This window comes from Hipposideros armiger, unplaced genomic scaffold, assembly GCF_001890085.2.
Source record: "Hipposideros armiger isolate ML-2016 unplaced genomic scaffold, ASM189008v1 scaffold_433, whole genome shotgun sequence".
In the NCBI taxonomy this organism is placed as follows: Eukaryota; Metazoa; Chordata; class Mammalia; order Chiroptera; family Hipposideridae; genus Hipposideros; species Hipposideros armiger.
The window spans coordinates 988,177-1,010,115 of NW_017731783.1; the positions used below are offsets into that span (position 1 = coordinate 988,177).

A 21,939-nucleotide genomic window follows, 5' to 3' on the forward strand; every position below is an offset into this window, starting at 1 on the left:
TCGTCTCCAGGCCCACATGCAGATACGCCCACATGCAGATACGCCCACATGCAGATACGCCCACATGCAGATACGCCCACATACGAGTACCCGGCGACCCCTATGAAAGGGTCGTTCAACCCCCAAAGGGGTCGCGATCCACAGATTGAGAACCACTGCTCCAAGGGATTTATATTATTTCATTTACTCATAAAACAAATTGGTGAACTGGTATACCCATTAGTGATGTGCTCAGCTGCAAGTAATAGAAAATCTCAAAGACAGTGGCTTAAATAGATGGAGAGTGGGGGTATTTTTCTCATACAACAAGAAGTACTAAAGTATACAGTTCAGGACTAGGAGAGCAGCCCAATGATGCTGTCAAGGACCCAGGATCTCCCTATATTCCTGCTTTCTGTGATAACTGTAACCCATTGCCAATTCTAGCAGCAAGACCAGCAGCGTCAGGTAAAAGGGTACAGACATTTGTAACTATCTGTTATTGTCACTATTACCAAAAGTATTTGTTACCAAAAGTTCTATCCTAATGACAAGTCTGCAAATAATTAAAGGATGCATTTTTGGTTCTTGAGGGAGTTACAAACGAGTTGAATGAACTAGACTTGAATATAAAGAGATAAATCACAATTCAGGTTACTAGAGGTTTGGTACCAAATCAATGGTTGCAATAATGTGTGAGCTAAAATTCCAAGATTGGAGAAGTTAGTATTATAGAATGTAATAACCCAGAAAGAACTTTAGAGGCCATGTAACCCAAGCACTCATTTTATAGGTGAGGAATGAGTCGTCAAGGATGATGAAGCTGTGGGAAAGAAAGAAACTTTCCTCTACCCTCAAGGTTCTTTCAGCTGGTCTAATGATCAAATAGACATGAGACAGATTAACAAAAAAAAAAACAAACCAAATTTAATACATACATATGTATGGGAACCCAGCACACATGAGAGAGTCAGAGACCCCACATGCACAAGAGGTTCAAAGACAGAAAGGGAAAATGGGTATTTAAGACCTCCTGAGCTAAGGATAAATGCCTTGGAGGCTTTTAAAGGGTCATTACAGGGAGAGCACATGTTTAGTAATTAGTAGTTTGTCCTGCCCTACAAGTAGGTCAAAAGAGGTTATTTCTAATAATCGCTTATTATGGGTAAGGTCCCCAATTCAAGTTTTAGGTAGTTAAGGGAGAGGCAGAAGTTTCTCCTGAACCCACAGCTAAAGTTGCCTTCAGCACAAAACCACAATATAATAGAGATACATCTTGGGGTGGCTCTTTCTGAACCCCCACAAAGCAAATTGTCCAGCTAATAGCTGAGCCCAAACTAGAATCCAGGGAGAGTGAATCATAATCTGTTGACTTTTCTTTATAGCAGACTGCTACCAAGGGCTACCAAGGAAGGTTTCCTGGAGGCAGTGGACTTTAAACTGAGCCTGGAAGGGAGAGCAAGACTTAGACAATTAGAAGTAGAGAAGTGAGGCATTTCAGGTAGGAAGAATGTCATGCTAGAAGCTGCAGACCCAGGAATGAGCATCACATTTCCCAGCAGTGATGAGATGAGTCTATCTAGCTAGTTTTTAGAAGGAAGAGGAGGGAAGCGAAGTTGGAGGTTGGCGGAGGCAAATGCACTGGGCTCTGTATTCACAATTCACTGTCATGCAAATTTCTTCCCATAGAATAATAGTTGTATGGCGCCATATACCCACTGAGTAGATCCATCTTTTCTCTTACTTAAGGCCACATTCATCCATTTGTGGATCAAATATTTATTAAACTTACTTCTGCAATGTGTTCTACGTAGTGGTAGATATTGAAGCAACAATAACAAACTAGCCATGTATCAGGCAGTCAAGTGTTAAATAATCTGGAAAGGGGGATGAAGTTTACATATACATAATCACGATGATGGCCGTATGTGAGATACAAATAAATTGCTTTACCAGTCAATAAAATGAAAGAAAAAATTACATCCAGTTAATGAGATTAGGGAAGACTCTTGGAGAAGCAGTACTCACACAGAACCTGGAAGAATAAGTAGAATTGAGGGAGCAGGAGAACATTCCAGATAGAGAGAGCAATTTGAGCAAAGTTGGGAGGACATAGGTAAGAGGACAGGGGTTTGACTAGTCAACAGATAGGACCAAAGGATGAATGAAAGAAATGGTGGGGATTAGAGGGATTGGTGTATGTCACCAAACCATCCCTTCAGGGTTTCATTGGTCTAACCGAAGAGGGTCTACAGAGGTGACATTGCTGTTGTAAATATTTGCATGTTGCTGGATTTTCTCTCAAAACTAGCCCAGGCATTCAAAGGCTCAGAGCACTGATATCCATTAGACTTTCCAGGAGCCTTCTGTCTCTAAAACAATAACAATGTAAAACTTCTTCCCCAGGCTAACATAGAAGAGGTAAAGAGATGTCAACCTGGCAGGAAAAGATTTTCAGGCCTGTTCATGCTCTTCTATACAGCAATCTAAATTTAGATTCAAACCTGAGAACAGGAGGACAGATTAAATGTTTGTTTCCATTGTAAATTCCACATTCTCAGTCTGAATTTCCTTTAGTATCTTGTAGGATTCTTTCAAAGGACCCCCATCTCAGGCTGCATCTGCTTTCAGATTGTAGACACATGAAGCTGTGTTTTCTGGCACAGGATCATAAGAAAATTCCAGAAAGTTTGAGAAGACATGAAATCTGGAAAGAAAGGTGGTTACTTAATGGTGATAAAATCAGCTCTGGGAAAGATTTTCTCCACAGCAACCCTTACCCCCAACCCCAAACTGTTCCTGTTTCTCATCCATTGGACAGTTATTAAAGCTGATATCTGATTCTGTGCAGAAGCCTGGAGTTCTTTCTTATTGTTTTCCTCCTCACTACTGTAGGGGTTCAGAATGAGTCCCCCCAAGATGTGCCTCTGTGGTATGCAGATTGTTTAGAGCTAAAGGCAATTTTACCTGCAGGCTCAAGAGAAACTTCTGCCCCTCCCTTAACTACCTAGAAGAACTTGAATTAGGGGCCTTCCCCATAATAAGCAATTATCAGAGATAACCTCTTTTGATCTATCTATAGAGCTGGACAATCTTTTATTTATTAAGCATCTGCTCTTCTTATCAACTTGCATTGACCCTTTGAAGCCCCAAGGCACCTTACCTCATTCCTAGCTCAGGATGTCTTACATACCCATCTTCCCTTTCTGTCTGTGAACCTGTCATTCATGTGGGGTCTCTGACTCTCTCATGTATACAGGGTTCCCATATATATGTATGTATTGAATTTAGTTATTTTCTCTTGTTAATCTGTCTCATCTCTATGTGATTACTAGGTCTGTCAGAAGAACCTAGCATAGAGAAAAGTTTGTTCCTCCTCTACAGTACCCCTCTGGGCCTTTATCTTTTCTGGCTAAAAGAGAAAGTCTCAGTAGCATGTGGTGTGTTTTGGAGGAGAGGATAGAAAGGGGGTGGGATGTGTTGGCTGAGGGTGAAGGATGGTTGGGAGTAGAAGTTGTTCCATTTGAGAATCCCCTTTCCAACTGTACCTTTTCTTTCTTCCTGTACTCTTTGAGACAAGTGCTGCATTCTTCTCCACCCAGAAGTTAATACTCACAGACTGGGCCATCCTTGAGTTCAAAAGTCGTCTGTTTCCTCATAAAGTTTGTGGAGGGTACTTAATAACTAACCAGCTCAACCAGATGCTTCGTAGATTAGCTAATTAATAACTATATAGCACTCTAAACTTGCTAAGTATTTATTTAACAAATTCTGGGGATCATTACTTAATGATAAAGACTTCCCTACTGAAAAAATATTTTTAAAAACCCACTGAAACTCAAGTTCTAACAAGAAAATAACCTAAAAAAGCCATACGATTAAAAGAAATGTGTCTACCATTAGTAAGCCATTTAGAGACATATGAAGGAGACAGATAAAAACAGTTTGTGTTGCCAAGAAAAATTAATTTTATGAAGAGCTTTTGTGAGGCAGAAAATGAGGAGAGATGCGAGAAAGGGAATGCATACATCATCAAGGACATTATGTGTAACTAATGCCCTCAAATGAGGAGGAACAAAGGATGGTTTTCAAAGTCTTTTGAAAGGGTGTAAGGGGAGCAGACATACTTTGCAAATGCATTCTTTAAGAACACTTAGTGGTAGTCCAGACATTCCATTCAAATTAGTGGCTATTTGGAAAGAAATAAAGTAGCTGCTGAAACAAGCAATCTGGAAGCCCAGAGAAGTTAATATTCACATATGGAAAATTTTCCACGATGGTCTCAGTGTCATTGCTGTAACAGTGAATTGCTGAGGGCTACCCAACATGCTGGGGACAGGAGGCTTCTCAGGCAAGTTAAAAATCTCTCCTTCCTTTCAGAGCTTCTAAAATTATTATATTCATTATCAGTATTTGTTTGGTTATAATGTTAAACACATGCTGAAAAAAGCTTACTGCTACAAAGAAGCAGAAAAGACTCAAGGGACTTATAATCAAATCCTTCTTACACAAAATTTACAGAACAGATTTTCTTTAAATTATCCGGTTGAAAACTATGGAGGGCGGTGGGTACTCCGATGAGTAGAGTTTTGGAGAGACCTCGTCTCCTAGATAAAATCAAGTGACCTCAGGAAAGTCTCCCCTGTGGGTACGGTGTGCCTGCTGAGTAGGGCAACAGTCCTAACTGCCTTATTGTGGAACGAGTTGCTCCCGCATGATGAACTGCCTGCCCAGGACTGGAGAGATTCCAGCAGATACAGGACAACAACATTCTGTGTATGGAAAAGGGACCACAGGTTAAACCTGACAAGCTTAGGAGAGTAAAACTAAGATGGCATGAACACACACACACACAAAATTTTAACTAAGTGGGCCATGGTGGGAAGTCACATCTGGAGCTTCCTCATAAAGTTAATCTGTGCCTTTTCAGTGGGCCTGTTCTTTGTCTTTTTGTACCTAAAATAACATCTTTAATCCTTTTTCCAGAGAAGAGCTGGAAACTGCAAAATTCCTTATTATCATGCTTGTCTCCTGATAACCATCTGTATGTGCTGTAAAGAGCAAACGGTTAGCTATCCTGCACCCACCTGTGTGGGAGGAGTACCTGTCTCTCCAATGTACTTTTATCCAATCCCAGAGATTTCCCTGCTTTGCTTTCTCTGACCCCCTTAATCTATCACCAGTGGATTTCATGTAACCTTCCTCCTTTGATTTTATGTGTAAAATAAACTGCAAACTGCCATTTTGCGGAGCATTTTCTCAATCCGTTGAGATTTTGCTTCCCGGCAATTGTCGACAGGTTGACTCAAATAAACTCTTATAAGTTTTCTCTTAGGCTGGATATTTTTTGTCAACAATTCAATGCTGAGATTTCTGCTCCAGCAGCAGTTCGAACATGTTGGCTTCCTAGATCCCTGGTTGTATGACCCTGGCAGCACATGGCCAGGAAAATAAGAAAGTCCATGGAATGACTGAAAAAGTCTTTGTTCCCAGGACTAAGAATATAACCACTGATTTAAAAGAACGCAAACAAACCTAACTGGAATAATTTGGAGATAGGTATGTTATGAGTGATTTATTAGTTAGAAGAGTGTTCCTGCTTCTATTATTTCCTTTTATAATTCTGGTCCATTTTACATTACTTTTTCTTCCTTTACAAGGATCATTTAGAAGAATTTATTACAAAACAAGCTGTGCAATGCACTGTTGAAAAGAAACGGTTCCTTGAAGTCTATTAGGAAAGTTATAAGACATACAAATTTGTCTTACAAGAGATGAAGATAAACTTACAAAGCTTGTAGGCACACAACATTAAAAAATATACATAGATGTCTTCAGTTATTAATTCATTTTCCTTTGTTCATTTATTTTAATTTTTATTGTGAAATAAAGATACACACAAACACCTATGTGCCCATCATCCAAGCTAGGAAATAGCACATTACCCTACCCAAGACGCTCTGTAGGCCCCTCTCAGATTACACCGGTCTCTCTCTCTCTCTCTCTCTCTCTCTCTCTCTCTCTCTCTCTCTCTCTCTCTCTCAAAGTCAATCCTACCTTGAAATTTCTGTTACTCACCTCCCTGTTTTTCTTTATAATTTTTATCACCTATGCTTCTATCCTTAAACAATATATCATTTAGAGTTGCCATTTATGGAACAGAATCAGTAGACTCACAGTTTAATCTTTTGCTGCTTCTTTGCTCAATATTTTATTTTTGGGATTCTTCCATGTTAATGTAATTGTGTTCTGTTATATCATTATATGATTGTAACACAATCTAATCACCTATTCCACCTTCAGTGAACATTTGGATTGTTCTGCATTTTTTGCAATAATGAGCAATGCTGCCATAATGATTCTTGTATGTCTTTGAGTACACTTGTACAATAATTATTTGAGAGTATATTCCTAACGTTGGAATTTCTGGGTCTTCATGTATGTGCATTTCAACTTTCTAGATAAAACCAGCCTGTTTGCTAAAAATTGTTACACATTTGAATTACAACCAGCAGAGTGAGTTCCGGTTAATCACTCCACGTCATTAACACTTGGGAATTGGACAGCTTTTAAAATTTTACCCATTCTGATGGGTATGTGAGGTTATCTCCTTGCTGTTTTAATTTACATTTCCCTGATTACTAATGAAATCAAATACCTTTTCATAAGTTTATGAAAAGTTGATTCGTGCTTGTTTTCTGAAATTCCTTTTGCTCATTTTTCTATTGACTGCAAGAATTGTATTGATTGATTCATATGGGTTCCTTATATATTCTGGATTCTAATATTTGGTTGATTATATATGTTGCAAATATATGCTCCTAGGGTGATGCTTATTTTTGTTTCGTTTTGTTTTACTCTCTTTGTCTCTTTTAAAGAAGTTCTAACTTTAAAGTAGTTAATCAATCTTTTCCTTTATAGTTGGTGCTTCTGTGTCTTGTTTAAGAAATTCTTCCCTGCCCAGAATTTGTTAACATAGTCTATTATATTGTTTCCTAAAAGTTATATATCACATATCATTAAATATAAGTTGCCATTGATTGTAAGACATCACAATTTCAGAAATGGTAAAATGTGAAAAAGAAAATGTATCCTTGAGATGATGACAATGATGCAAATTTGTTTTTCTTATATAGGTCTTTAATTCAGCTAAAGCTGATTTTGACATACAGTATAGAGTGGGGTTCAAATTCACTTTTTCCATATGTATAATCAACTGCCTCCTCACCATTTATTGAAAAGTTCATCTTTTCCCCAAGGATCTGAATTGCCACCTCCACCATACATCAAGTGTCTATACAAGATGGATCTGTTTCTGGGATCTTTATTTTGTTTGATTGGTTTATTTGTCTATTCGTGTACCAATCCCACCCCTACTGATTACTATAGGTTTGCTACATAGGAAGATAATTCCTCCCTCTCTGTTCTTCTTCAAGAGTCTTTTGAAGAAGAGTTTCTTGAAGAAAACACCTCTGTTGGGATTTTGAATGGAAATGTATTAAACCTATAGATCAATTTGTGGAGAATTAATGTTTTTATGAGATTGGGTCTTTCCTACCTATAGATGTCATAGTTCTCTAGGTCTTCTTTATAGCCTTTCAATGAAGTTTTATAATTCTCTATATAAAAGCCTTACACATGTTTTGTTAGATTCATTCCTAAGTACCTTTTTTTTTGATACTCTAGGGGAGGAAAAAAATCTTAGGGTCCCTGGCTGGGTCTGAAAATTAAACCAACAAAGATTAAGAGGAGAAAAGCATGTACATTTATTTCGTGTAAATTTTATGGGATGCAAGAACCTTTTTAAGGAATTGAAGACCCAAATAAACAGACCTGTGTATTTTAATTCTAGCTGTGATGAAGAATGGGCAGTTGTATAAAAATATGATATGTTAAAGAGTATGAGGTAATTATAGTAAACATTGTATGGCATCTTTCCAAAAGTGTCATTTCTGTTTATTGCTGGTATATATAAATGCTAATGATTTTTTGTATATTGACTTTTGCACCCAGCAACACTGCTAAATTCTCATATTCATCTCAATAGGTTGTGTACATATTCTTTTGAATTTTCTACAAATTCTATCATGTCATTGTGATTTCTTAATTTCCAATCTATGTGTTTTATTTCTTTTTCTTGCCTTACTCCACTATTTAGGAACTCTAGTACAATACTGAATAGAACTGGAGATGGCAGCACACTTATCTTGTTCCCCATTTTAAAAGGAACGGTTACTTATGTTGTTTGCTGTAGATTTTTATAAATACCTTTTATCAAAAAAATTTTTTCCTTATTTACTATGAGTTTCTTCTGGGTGGATGCTGAATTTTACCAAAGGCTTTTTTTTTTTAATCTGCTGAGATTATCATATGATTTTTCTCCTTTAATCTTTTGATGTGGTGAATTACATTAATTTTTTTTCTTATCTGAAACTAATCTTGCATTCTTAAGTAAATAAGTTTGGCTATGATGTATCATCTTGCTGGATTTAAATTGCTGAAATTTTGCTTAGGATTTGTGTCTATACTTATAAGTGAGATTGGCCTGAAATTTTTCTCACCCCCTCCTACTCAGATTTTGCTATAAGGTTATACTAGCCTCATAAAATGAGTTGAGGAATAATTTCTTTTTTTTTCTATACTCTAAAATAGCTTGTGTGAGATTAGGATTATTTATTCCTTGAATGTTTGGTAGAAGTCACTGGTAAAATTGTTTCAGCCTGGATTTTTCTTTGCAGAAAATATTTAACAATAGACTCAAGTTCTTGAATGGTTATGAGTCTACTCTGGTTTTCTATTTCAGTTTTATTAACTTAAACTTCTTGTAATTTTTCCACTTCATCTAAGTTTTCAAATTAATTGGCTTAAAAATATTCACAAACTTCCCTTATCTTTGTAATTTCTGCATCATGTCTGATTATTGCTTTTTCTTTATTCCTCATGTTGTTGTTGTACCTTCTCTTTTTATCTTGATCATTTTTCACCAAAGGTTTGTAAATTTTATTAGTCTTTCACAAATCCAGTGTTTGGTTTAGTTGGTCTTTTCTATTGTATGTTTGTTTTCAATTTTATTATTTTCTCATTGTATCTTTATTATTTCCTTTCTTCTATTTTATTGGACTCTATTATGCTGTTCTTTTTCTAACTCTTTTGCTCTTTACATTTCAAACCATTTTCTCTTTTAATATAAGCTTTTAGGTCTATAAATTTCCTTTTAACTACTTGTTCAGTTTTATCTCTCAAACTTTCACATAGTATCAAATATTTGATACATAGTATCATTCCAAAATGACTCTTTTTTTTTTTAAGCTGAGCCATCCTGCCACCTGTTGGCAGCTCAGCAGCAGCTCAGCTCGGGCCAGGCATTGAACTGCTGTTGCTCAGAGCTCAAACTCTTGAGCAAGCTCTTAACCAACTGAGCCACTCACCCGGCCCTTAAAATTATTTGTTTTTTTGATACATGAGTTTTCAAACACATGTTTTTTCTAGTTATCTTTTTTTTAAATTGATTCTTGACTTAATTGCATTGTGGTAAGAAAATATAATACAAAATTTTCAAAATTTGCTGAGACTTGCCTTATGGCTCAATCTATGATCAACTTTAGTGAAATTTCTGTGTAGGCTCAAAAATAATTGTTTTCCTTATTCTATGATTTTGCTTTTGGGGTTTCACTTTTATTAAACTTCCCATTTAAAGCAGACACTAGGCTTTTACTTCTGCCCTCAAGATTCCTGAGGCTGCACAAACCAATATTCAAATTTACTAGATTCAGCAAATATTTACCTTCCAGACAAAAGCTGACTTTGGGCTCTGCTTATTTCTCTGGGTTCTGGCCTTTACTCTGTTTTAGTGCTATTTCTTAACTTCTTGCTAGTTTACAGATCCCTTCCAGAATATATTTTTAATATTTTACTCAGCATTTTTGTTGGTTTCAGTGAAAGAGTTAGTCCAGATACCCTAGCTGAGCACATTACTAGAAATTGAAATCCTCATTTATTTTTCTAAAATATTTATTGGGCACCTACTATGTATGGAATAAGTGTTATTATTGTGATCTGTACAAGGTGGACTAGTAGTATGAGAAAAAGAGACATTGACTGGGGTAGAGGCAGAGGCGAGGCAGGGGAGAGTAAAGGCAACTAATGGAAGGTGGTGAAAAATATGTTTGGGAGTCAAGCAGGCCTGGAGATAAAGCCCAGGATCACTGCTTACTAATTGTGAGACCTGAGGCAAGTCATTCAACTTCTCTCAGTGCCTCAGTTCCTTAATCGATAAAATGGTGTTAATGATAGCAGCTACCTCATAGGTTTGTAGTTAGAATTACTAGAAGCGCTGAGCATATGGTGATGGCTCAGAAAATGCTAACTAGTCTTTGTCCTCACAGAAGAGATGCATAAGATGGAAACAAAATTATTTCTGTAAGCTTTATTCACTTTTCCTGGGAGCTGCCAAAGGGAGGGCTTAGGACCATCTCCCTTCCAACTTCAGGCTGGGGAAATTCAATTCTTACTCTAGGGAATATCCTTCCTGCTTCCAGATTCCCTCAAAGAGACCCTTTCTCACTGGTCCTCTCCCTCCTGAGTTAGATTGGTTCCTCAATGAGTTTAGAGTGTTGGGAGTTAAAGACAGGAAGCAAATATCTTGCAGTCAACTTCTGCTTTCCAGAAGTTCCTTGACACAAGCAGAATGCCTGGGTACCGTATTTCCCCATATATAAGATGCTCCCATGTATAAGATGCTCCTTAATTTGGGGGCCCGAAATTTGAAAAAAAAAGTATTATATAAAGTTATTGAGCTCAAGTTTCATTCATCATAAAATTCATACAACTCCTCATCACTGTCAAAACTCCCAACCATTCGCTTGTCCTCATCTGTGTCTGATGACGAATCTGTCTTCATATGTTGCCTCGTCCTCAGTGGGAAATGCAAGTAAAAAAATCTACAACCACTGTGTAAGACACACCCAGTTTTTAGACCCCAAGTTTTTTGAAAAAGGGTGCGTCTTATACAAGGGGAAACACGGTATATTCTTTTAAGGGGGAAAAAAAGGTGGTAAATGCATGGAGAAAAATAGAAGTTAATATTTTATTTTTAAAAATTATCCCATTGCAAAAGGAATGGCTAAAGCATACCAGCTAGAAGGAGCAGGAGAGAAAATTTGAGAAAAAGAGCACCCTCCCTGGAAGCCACGCTAGGAAACTTGGACTTTTTCCTCTAGGCAGTGGACTGCCAAGAAGTTGTGCCATAGTCATATCTGCAATTCAGGGTGGAGGGGATTTAGAACTGTGGAAGAATGAAGGGCAGGGAGACCAGCCGAATATGCCTGCAGTGAATCATAAGAGACAGGGTGAGTGAGGGCCTAATTGCTAGAGGAGTGAGGCTACACATTGTGCAACTGTGGAGGACCCTGAAGGTGGCAAACATGGTAGTTCTGCAGAGAGCTTAAGAGAATGAAAATGACAGGACGTGATGGACATGGAATGAGAGTAGAGGGAAATGCGACTCCCTCCAAGGTTTCTGGCTAGGATGACTAAATGGATGATGGTGCAATTAGCCATTATAGGAGATTCAGTAGGACCAGGTTTGAAGAAGCAAACATGATGAGCCTGAATTGGACGTCACTGTGTGCCTGGCTGGTAGAGATGTCTTTTACCTGTGGCTCCCAGAAGAGTTCTGGCTGATGAGAGGAGGGAGTTTCAAGAAGGAAATTGTGGTCAATAGTGTCTTACCCTACAGAGATCGTGAGAAAGAGGACCTGAAAGGGATCCATTGTATTTGTCAATCAGAAGGTTCTGGGTGACATTAGCCTGAGCAGTTTGAGGGGCGGAGGAGGAGCAGAAGCAAGACTGTGAAGTGAAAAATCTTAGGGGTAGCTTGGCTGGGGAGCAAAGCTGTGAGATAAATTGATAGCCTAAGGGGGAATAAAGGGACAAGAAAGTCGGCTATTTCTCCTCTCCTCCTCCCTGTCCGTCTTCTTAAGTGGCAAAAGAAGCTTACGCTTGATAAAACTAAGGGGTGAATCCAGAGTTGAGGAAGAGGGGACAATAGCAGAGTGAGGTTCCTCCCTTGGAGCTGGAGGGTGGTGGGGTCAGAGGACAGGTAAAGGAAGAGCCTCCTTCCTCTGACATTCCAGAGGAGTAAGTGAAAATTCAGTGCTCTCTACACACTTCTTAGGTGTCAGGGGCAGGGCGTGAAGGGATATCATGCAATAAATATTTAATGAGTCTCTACTTTGTCTAAGTGGTGGCATAAATTAGGTAGACCAGAGAATGAGGAAATCTTAGAAATGTGAAGCAATTATTCAGAGTGAGGTATCACTTCTAAGATTGGAGGGAGGGAGGGACGCCTAGGACTTCCTCAATGATGAAAGGAAGAAAGGAAGTTTGGCAGAACATTTATTTTCTCCCCAAGGCAGAAGGTAGTGAAAATAGCCTGAAACAAAAAAAGTGGGGAAAATGGAAAGAAGGGAAGAAAATGAACAGTAACAGCATGTTCCAGGTTCCAGACACTAAGCTAAATTAAGCATTTCATAGGTAATCTTGTGCAATCCTCAAAACAACCCTGTGAGAAAGTCATTACTGTTTCCATATTATTGATGTAGAAACTGAGGCTCCAGCTCTTTTTCTCACTCTAATTCCGCTTCTACATAGAGGAGTAAAATGCTTTGAAATCTGGAGGGAAACTTCCAGTCCTTGTCTTTCTAAATTTTTATGTTGCTGTGAAGCCAGGTAAAAGGCACAGAAGAGGAAAATTCCTAGTGTGCCTGGGCCAGTGAAACAACCTATGTCTCTGTTGGTACTTGATTAAGGATGGGGCAAAGCTTGGCTGAATGTTAAAGGCCAAAGGAACTTGGATGAGGAAGTGGTTACCCAGTTCCTTCTGCAGAACCAGCCCAGGGGAGCCCTGTGACAAGGAGCCTGTTCCCTGGTCCTAGCACAGCCCAGTCTCCATTTGTGGGAAGAAATTGTGCTGTGTCTGGGCTCATCACACAAGAGATTTCTATAAATGCTTATTTTTCAATATCCTCAAAGCTATATAAATTATCATCCACAGGATGCATACTGAGAAATTAAATGGCACTTGGAAGGAATACATACCCTTTCGTTCATAATAAAATAGACTTAGAAAAGATAAAAACCAGCGTGCCACAATAATATACAGCACTGGCAATCCATTTCTTTAAAAAGTATACATTTAAAAGGGAATGTAAGATTTCGGTTAGGGAGGAGAAAGTAACCAACCAGACGCGCTACTGGTGATCAAAGTGGATTATAAAACATTTATGCCCGTATGCCTTTTGTGCACTTTAATATTTATTCTTTTTTGGCAACTGGGCTCTAAGTTCCATTTGACGCGCTGCAGAGTTGCCATGGAGACCAGAAGAAACTTTATTTTTAGAAAACTAACGCTCGGATTTACCTCAGCACGAGAGAGGTCAGGGCCCCCGCCAGTCAGCGGCATCCGTGAGCTCTGCGGCCGTGGGCCCCGGAGCGAGGCCAGGAGGGGGCGGTGCAGCGCGGCATCACGTGACCTGGGCGGGGCCCGCGCGCCTCCCGCTCGACGCTCGGCCGCGGCCGCTGCCGCTGCCGCGTCTCATTCATGAGGGCCGCCTGGCTCGGCTGCGGCCCAGGCGGCTCCCGAAGCAGCGGCGGCGGCGGCGGCGGCAGCGGCGGGCGCTGGAGCTCCGCGCGCTCCCGGCCGGCCCCGCCCCCTAAGCTGCCCGCGAGCCCATCCTGCCCGGCTGGTCCTCACTGCCCGTCGGCGCGGGCCGGGAGTCGAGCCCCCGCAGGTAAGCGGGAGCCGGGCCGGGGTCCTTGCTTTCTCGCGCTGCACTCCGCCGCGGGCGTCGTGTCTCTGCGCTCGGAGGTAGCGGGGGGCTCCAGTACGGCGCGGAGCTGCCCTCCCGGAGGCCGGGACCCTCTCGGGCAGCGCGGGCGGAGCGGCCCCTGTCCGCGCCCCCAGCTGCCAGCGCGGTCGCCTCGCCGGCACGTAGACGCAGCGCTGTGGCGGGACGGGCTCGCGGGGCGGGCTGGGGGCCGAGCCGGGAGCCGGCGGTTGAGCAAGAGGGGGACGTGATGACTCTGAAAAATTCGGGTGCCCCTGCTGCTGCCCGAGGTGATGGTCACTTCAGACCTCACCCTCCCCCCGACCCGCTTGGGTTTCTGGCATGCAAGCTCGAGCTGAGGCCGAAGTGAGGCTCGGCCAAGCCGGTCACCGCGAGGAAAGCGCCGCCCGAGGCCGCGTCTCCATCCCGCCTCCGGCCCTGGGGGATGGGGCGCCCTCGGCACGTGATCCGCGGTGAGGCCGGGGCTGGGAAGTTGCTCTTATTACTCTGGGGCTGTTTGTTCGTCCCGCCTCTCTGCCTCTAGGTTATAGACCGGATCCTTAGTATGAATAGTTTTTCTCTTCTCGAACCCTCGCCGCTTGGCCAATATTAATTTGTATCGAACTTGTCAACATACGGTTAATACTAAGGGCTTCTTTTTCAACTTTTAACCCGGGCGGGTCATCGTTTTCTCCACTTGCCTGAACAAATTAAGACTATTATCACCGAAAATTTGAGGTTACATTTTGGAGGAATACTTATGCAAAACAGGACCAGAAAGAGCACCCTTCCTTTAAAGTGCTGGAACTCCGAGTATTTGAAAATTTAACAAGCCGCTAGACCAAATTTAGATGCACATTTGGGGATTACTTTTCCAAACCTGTTTTTTTTTTAATTGAAAAAGAGTGTCTTGCCTTGGTGTCAGGCCAGGCCCTGTTGAAGCTCTTTGCCCAATAGAGATGCTCAGTGTTACCATTTATTAAAACTTGGCTTCACTAGTTCATAATGCTTTGACAATACAAAGCCAGTTTTGAAATATATTTTGAAATATTTACTAATTTAGCGGCATATAATGGTTTCCAAGTTGATAGGCTGATATTGATTGTTCTCAATGGCTTAAGAATGAAAAGTGTGGCAGGTGATGCTGAGGTGTGCAGCCGCAGGGCCCAAAGCAAGGTGCAGGGGAGGGATTCCCTGTGACTTAGCCCTCCATGGTCTGGTCCCCTAGTGAAGCATCCTCATGTTGCCTGAAGTGCAGTCAGCCTCAGGTCATACTCGGCCAGAATACGAAAAACATGGCCCAGGCAACATGTGAAAGCGTGGGCAGTATGGATGGCTTCTCTTCAATGAAATGTGCAGTTGATTGTGGTATGTCTGACTGAAGTAGCTCCATGTCCAAATGTTGGTAGAGATGGCCATAGAATGCTACAAATAAGATGATGGCTTCTGTTTTAGTATTTGATGGCACAGTTGAGAACCAACAGAGAAGCTTTATGTTTAAGAGGAACTGGAAATAGGAGCGTGTGAAAACCATTGAGTACTATAAGTAAAGCCATTGTTAAGAAGCAAATAGTCCAGTCAGCTGGGGCTTTGTGTCCTTTATGGCTGTGTTGTAGCAATACAGGTACTCATCACCCTGTATGGTAATTTTTAGTTTACTGACTGGATTGTCTCCTGCACTAGACCAGGAATTCCTGAAGGCCTGACTCTGGTTGCTGTCTGATACCAAATACAGAGCCAGCTTTTAGAAGAGCCTTGGTTGAGGTCTGTTGAATTAAGGTAGGAAGCAGCAGATGGTGTGACCTTACCAGTGAGTGACCTGAGAGCCAAGGCACTTCCTGAATGAGTTCACTTAAGTTTCCTGAATTGTGAGCTTTGGGTGAATAATCCTGGCAGTGCCAAGCATTGGTGGTAAAAGGTTAAATTAAGCTGATGATCATTACAGTGAACATTGTGCAATGTTTAAATATTTTAATACATGTGCTGCAGACTTGAGCACTAGTTTAAATATTAATATTTAGTTTAAATATAGCTTGGTTCTCTGTGTCAACAGCTATTTCCTTTGGTTATGCTTCTTTGTCTGCATATTTCCTCATATATAGCAGCACAGTAACAGCCTGAAGCTTTGTCTTATTAGGAAGTAGATTCAGCTACCTCCCTTAGGTGCTTAGAAACCCAAGTCAGGAAGTTTTTATTTAAATCTGACTTAAGTCTGCCCACCTGTTAATTTAAAGCCTTTCCTTTTTGCTCTGACCCCAGTTGCTGTCACTTTGTGTGTATGTGTGCGCATATTGACTTGCCCAATCGCTAGGTCGTGGTTTGGGACCTTTATTTTGAAACCTTGTTTTTATCTAATTTATTCCCTTCATATATAAGTACTTCTGGCTGAGCTCCAGAGTCTTCTGACCTATCATTTGCCTTCTTCATGATGAAACAACTCACAAGTTGGTAGGCGGAGCCTCCAGTTGAGAGAATCCTATATAAATTATGTCTTATTAAAACTTTGAACATAGTTATTACAGGTTGGAACAGTAAGCTTTATGGTTATATCTTGGTTAGATGGTATTTGAATAAGAAGTTGTCTTGGTGGCTTTGCTAGCAATTAGCACTTTGGAATCCACACCCCCCCACACCCCCTCGCCCACTGTCTGCTCGATTCTTTATTTTAGTAACACTATTACTAACACTAAACACTTCATATGTGTACGGTCCTGTACTCTTCAAGACAAGTGTGTGAGGGAAAGTTGCTCACCCCTGGGGGCCAGATAAAGCAGCTTGGTATTTTCAGAGTCAGTGGCAACCTGTGTGTAATGGGGCCTCTCCAGCTCTGCAGTCCGCACCTCGCACAGGTGCTACTGACCAGTAACAGGAATTGTGGCCCAGATGATCTGCTCCTCTGAAATCCTGCAACTGGATGATTCTGCTCTAAGTTTTCAGTCTATCAAGAAGGAAAGAGAACAAAAAAAGAACCCGTTAGGAGATAATTTGTGCTGCAATGCAAGATAAAGCCCCTAACGTGACTTTTAGTATTAGAATGATGATAAAATATACATTTTTTTCTCATTCGATTCACTGACTACTGTTTAGACTCTTTTTCCTTTAAAGCCTTTCAGTGCTAAATTTCAGTAGTCCTGTTTGTCAATTTAGATTGGTATTAAAATTGTTACTAAGAAATGAAGAAAGTCAGAAATCATTTAACTTGTAAAACATAACAAAAAGTTATAGCATCACCTCCTTTTCTTACCTTCATTTCATCTCAGTATAAAGAGGTAACGACTGAAAAGGCAAGGTAGTATGTGATTGTTAGAAGTGGGATCTTTTAAAATAATTTTTAAATTATTTAGGTCAACTATATAATTTGAGAGACTACATAAATGTAATAGAAAAGTGGGAGGGGGAGATCCTAGAAAGTGATCTTTTAAAAATCTAGAATGTTTTTGTAATCTTTGAATTTACAACTTTATGATGTGGTGTTTATAAATAAAATTTAAAGTGATTTATAAGTTGTAAGTTTTCAATTCCTAGCATCTTTTTTTATTTTTCCTGTTTAAGAATTTACAGTGATTCATTCTTACCTGTTTTAGCAAATCTAAATTTCTCATTTCAGTGTCCTCAATTCAGTTTTCTACCTACCATCTCCACTTGTCTCAAACATTTAACCATTTTCTTCATACTCACTTTTCTTGATTAACTTTAGCTATAGGCGGCACACCTCTTTACATGTATTGATATGTTATTTTGTGCTTTTGATATTACTTTGTGTTTGCTCTCAAGTCATCTGCGGCTTTCCTCTAGCTGTTAATCAGTAGTAGAGTAAATAACTTTTCTCCTTAATTTTCATACACTCCCTGTGGCCTGCATCAATGCCAGTTTGCTTCCTTTGTTTTCCATAAATGTTGAACTAAGGGGAGGATTAGAGGAGAGATGGAGAGTGTTGAATGGAACTAGTAAGAAGCTAGCCTTAAAGGTTTGTCAGATTCTAGTAGGAAAAGTAGGATTTGAGGAGGGGAAGAAGGAATGTTTAAACATGGGTACCTTTGGAGTATTGTTGTGGAGAAAGAGAGCCTGGTGATTTTAAAGGGGAAAGAGGAAGGGATGAATCTTCATAGGTTGATGTGCAGAAGAGCTCAAATAGAATAAGCTGGGGGCTGGCCAAGTGGCTCAGTTGGTTAAGAGTTAGCTCAAGAGTGTGAGCTATGAGCAACAGGACCACCGGTTCAATTCCCACACAGGTCAGTGATGCTGCGCCTGAGCTGAGCTGCCAACAGGTGGCAGGATGGCTCAGCTGGTGAGAGCACGTGCTCCTAGCAACAAGACTGCCTGTTCAATGGTGGGCTACGCCCGCCCGCAACTAAGACTGAACTTGGCACCTTGAGCTGAGCTGCCACCTGGATGGCTCAGTGGATCGACCATGCGCTCTTAGCAACAGAGCTGCTGCATGGGATGGTGGCTACGCCCACCTGCAACTAAGATTGTAACACAGCACCCTGAGTTTAGAGGCCACGAGCTGCGGACAGGAAGCCAGATGGCGACTAGCACCCTCCAAAACTAAGACTGAAGAACAACTTGGCTGGTCCCCCTCCCCAATTCCTCAACACTGTTCCCCTCCCCCAATTTCCCAATTTAAAAAAAAAAAATAGAATGAGCTGGCACAGCTGTGAGACCTGTTATTTGCAGTACACTGGAAACTTTGAAGGTCTGGTGTACTCTCTCCCATTGTTTTTTTATTTTTTGATCACTTGTTAATTTAGTTGAAATTTTAAGTAACAGTAAAGTGGGTATAAGGGACACAGATTTGAAAAGATGAAGAAACATTATTAAAGACTAATATTTCAGGGCCGGCGAAGTGGCGCATTGGTTAAGAGCTGACTTGGGATGCCAGAGGGCCCCGGTTTAGATCCCACATATGAGGGCCAGTGACACTGCCCTCTACAGCTAAGATGCTGAACAACAGTTCAACCTAGAGCTGGGCTGCTGTGAGTGGTGACAGCGTAGGCTGCAGACCCTGCGCAGCAGCCTCAGTGAGTGGCCGTCCAAAATCCGGCGACTGATTTGCCTCGCCCGGGAAGAGCGCAATGATGGTGCCAACTTGGGCCAGTGAAGCAGTGTCCCCCACAACTAGACTGAAGAACAAAACGACAGCAACTTGTCTGTTCCCCTTCCCCCAATTCCCCAGCGCTGTTCCCATCCCCCAATTCCCCAATAAATAAAAAGAAAATCTTTAAAAAAAAAAAGACTAATATTTCAAAGAAAAGGATGGGGGGGCTACCAGGATCTAGGTTTAAATTTGTTTTTTTTTGGTTTTGGTGGCTTTAAGTAATTATTAGGTGAAGAGGAGAAGCTGAGGATAGGAAAATGTTGTTCAGAAACTCTAAAGTTGGAACTAGTGATTTTACTGCAAGGAAAAAGATAAACACAGTACCAAATAACTTTTTTAGTGACATTGAATTTCTGCATTTACCTATTTTCTGAAATATATAATAGGAAGGATAACTACCTAAAAAACTTTTTTTATACCTCTGAATAAACAATGGAGTTGTACAATGGCCAGGCTGGTTCTAATCTATTCAGTATATTATGGAATCATTGCTCCTAGCAAGATAGATGTGTCCAGCTGTACTAGAGACTTGGTGTTTAACTCATTCTAAAAGAGAAGCTTTCAGTATGTGAGTTGCCCTTAAAAGGTATTTGGGCATAATCTACAATAGTATAAAGACATTTGATAATTTGATGATATGATTTGTATTGTTATCCACTATGAGATAGTGAAACCATCAGGTACTTAATGTGAATTAAGAACTCTGAATCAGTGCTTCTTGAATTGTGGTTAACTACTTTCCCCAACAGTTGAGTCTGTATATTTGTGATCCTTGTAAACTGATGTGCCTTTCTTCTGAACCAACATAAATCAAGGAATATTTGGTTTTACTGAAGAACCGTAGAGAATATACTTTTTGTTTCTTTTAGGATGCTAAGTGTAATTATTTTTTTCTTTGGAAAACATGTTAAACCCTCTGTCCACACATTATATTTATTTTATTTTTATTTATTTTTTTTTTGGTGTGAAATAAACATTTTTAAAGTTAGTTTCAGCTGTACAACACAGAGCAATAATTATGTTTTACCCCTCAAAGTGACAACCCCCCCTCCCAATCTGCTGCCCCACTCCCCCATATCATACATATCTATTACAATTCCCTTGACTCCACTCCCACACTATACTCCACATCCGTGACTATAAATATATTCGATTATAGTTGACATACAATATTATACAGCATCAGCTTCAGGTGTACGGTGCAGTGATCAAGCCTCTACCCCATCCATGCAGTGGTCTCCCTAACAAGACAGGTGACCATCTGACACCCTACAAAATATTTACAACATTATAAATTATATTCCCTGAACTTTCATATCCCTGTGGCAACATTGTAGTTACCTATTTATGCTGTCTAATCCCTTCCCCTTCATCCCCACCCTCTCCCAACTAACAACCATCAGTTTTTCCTTTATATCTCTGAGACTATTTCTGTTTACTTTGTTTGTTCATTCAGTTTTTTAGATTCCACATATAAGTGAGATCATATGGTATTTGTCTTTCTCCGACTGACTTATTTCACTTAACATAATGTTCTCTAAGTCCATCCATATGGTTGCAAATGGTACGATTTCATTCTTCTTTATAGTGGATTAATACTCCATTGTATAAATGTACCACAGTTTCTTAATCCAATTGTCTACCAATGGGAATTTCGGTTGTTTCCAAGTCTTGGCTGTTGTAAATAGCGCTACAATAAACAGAGGAGTGCGTATATTTTTTCTAATTAGCGTCTTGGGTTTCTCTGGATAGATACCCAAGAGTGGAATTGCTGGGTCATACAGTAGTTCCATTTCCAGTTTTTTGAGATACATCCATACTGATTTCCATAATGGCTACACCAATCTGCAGTCCCATTGACAATGCACCAGGGTTCCCTTTTCTCCAGAGCCTCGCCAGCACGTGTCTGTTGATTTATTGATGATAGCCGTTTTGGCTGGAGTGAGGTGGTGTCTCATTGTGGTTTTTATTTGCATTTCTCTAATTATTAGTGAGGTTGAACATTTTTCATATGCCTGTTGGCCATCTGTATGTCCTCTTTAGAGAAATGTCTCTTCATGTCCTCTGCCCATTTTTTAATTGGGTTGTTTGATTTTTTTGGTGTTGAGTTGAATGAGTGTTTTATAAATTTTGGATATTAATCCCTTATAAGATATATCATTGGTAAATATCTTCTCCCATTCATTAGGCTCCCTTTTTGTTTTATTGATGATTTCCTTTGCTGTGGAAAAACTTTTAAGTTTGATGTAATCCCATATGTTTATTTTTTCTTTTATTTCCCTCGCACGAGGGGATATAGCAGTAAAAATATTACTGAGGGTAATGTCTGCAGATTTACTCCCTATGTTTTCTTCTAGGAGTTTTATGGTTCCAGGTCTTACATTTAAGTCTTTAATGCATTTTGAATTTGTTCTCGTATATGGTGTATGTGGTCCATTTTCATTTTTTTGCACGTGTCAGTCCAATTTTCCAAGCACCATTTATTAAATAGACTTATCTTTACTCCAATGTAAATTCTTGCTTCCATTGTCATAGATTAAATGACCATATATGGATGGGTTTATTTCTGCCTCTTTATTCTGTTGCATTGGTCTGTGTGTCTGTTTTTATGCCAGTGCCATACTGTTTTGTTCACTGTAGCCTTGTAATATGATTTGAGGTCGGGTAGCGTCATACCTCCCACTTTGTTCTTATTTCTCAAGATTGCCGTGGCTGTTCGGGGTCTTTTATGGTCCATATAAATTTTAAGATTATATGTTCTATTTCTGATAAAAATGTCCTTGGTAGTTTGATAGGAATTGTATTGAATTTATATATTGCCTTGGGTAGTATTGACATTTTAACTATATTAATTCTTCCTATCCATGAACATGGTATGTGTTTCCATTTATTTGTATCCTCTTTGATTTCTCTCTTCAATGGCTTATAATTTTCTGAGTACATGTCTTTTACTTCTTTGGTTAAATTTATTCCTTGGTATTTTATTCTTTTAGAAGTAATTGTAAATGGGATTGATTTCCTGATTTCTTCTTCTGA

General features: G+C 40.0%; 1 protein-coding gene across 1 annotated transcript in view; it reads left to right on the forward strand.

Moving 5' to 3' along the window:
* The first annotated feature begins 13,643 nt into the window (after window positions 1–13,643).
* LPIN2 (lipin 2) overlaps window positions 13,644–21,939 on the forward strand; it is a 101,341-nt gene continuing 93,045 nt past the window's right edge. Inside the window, exon 1 of the mRNA XM_019665106.1 lies at window positions 13,644–13,769. The gene's annotated coding sequence lies outside the window, so the exon portion shown is untranslated. The remainder of the gene's footprint in view (window positions 13,770–21,939) is intronic.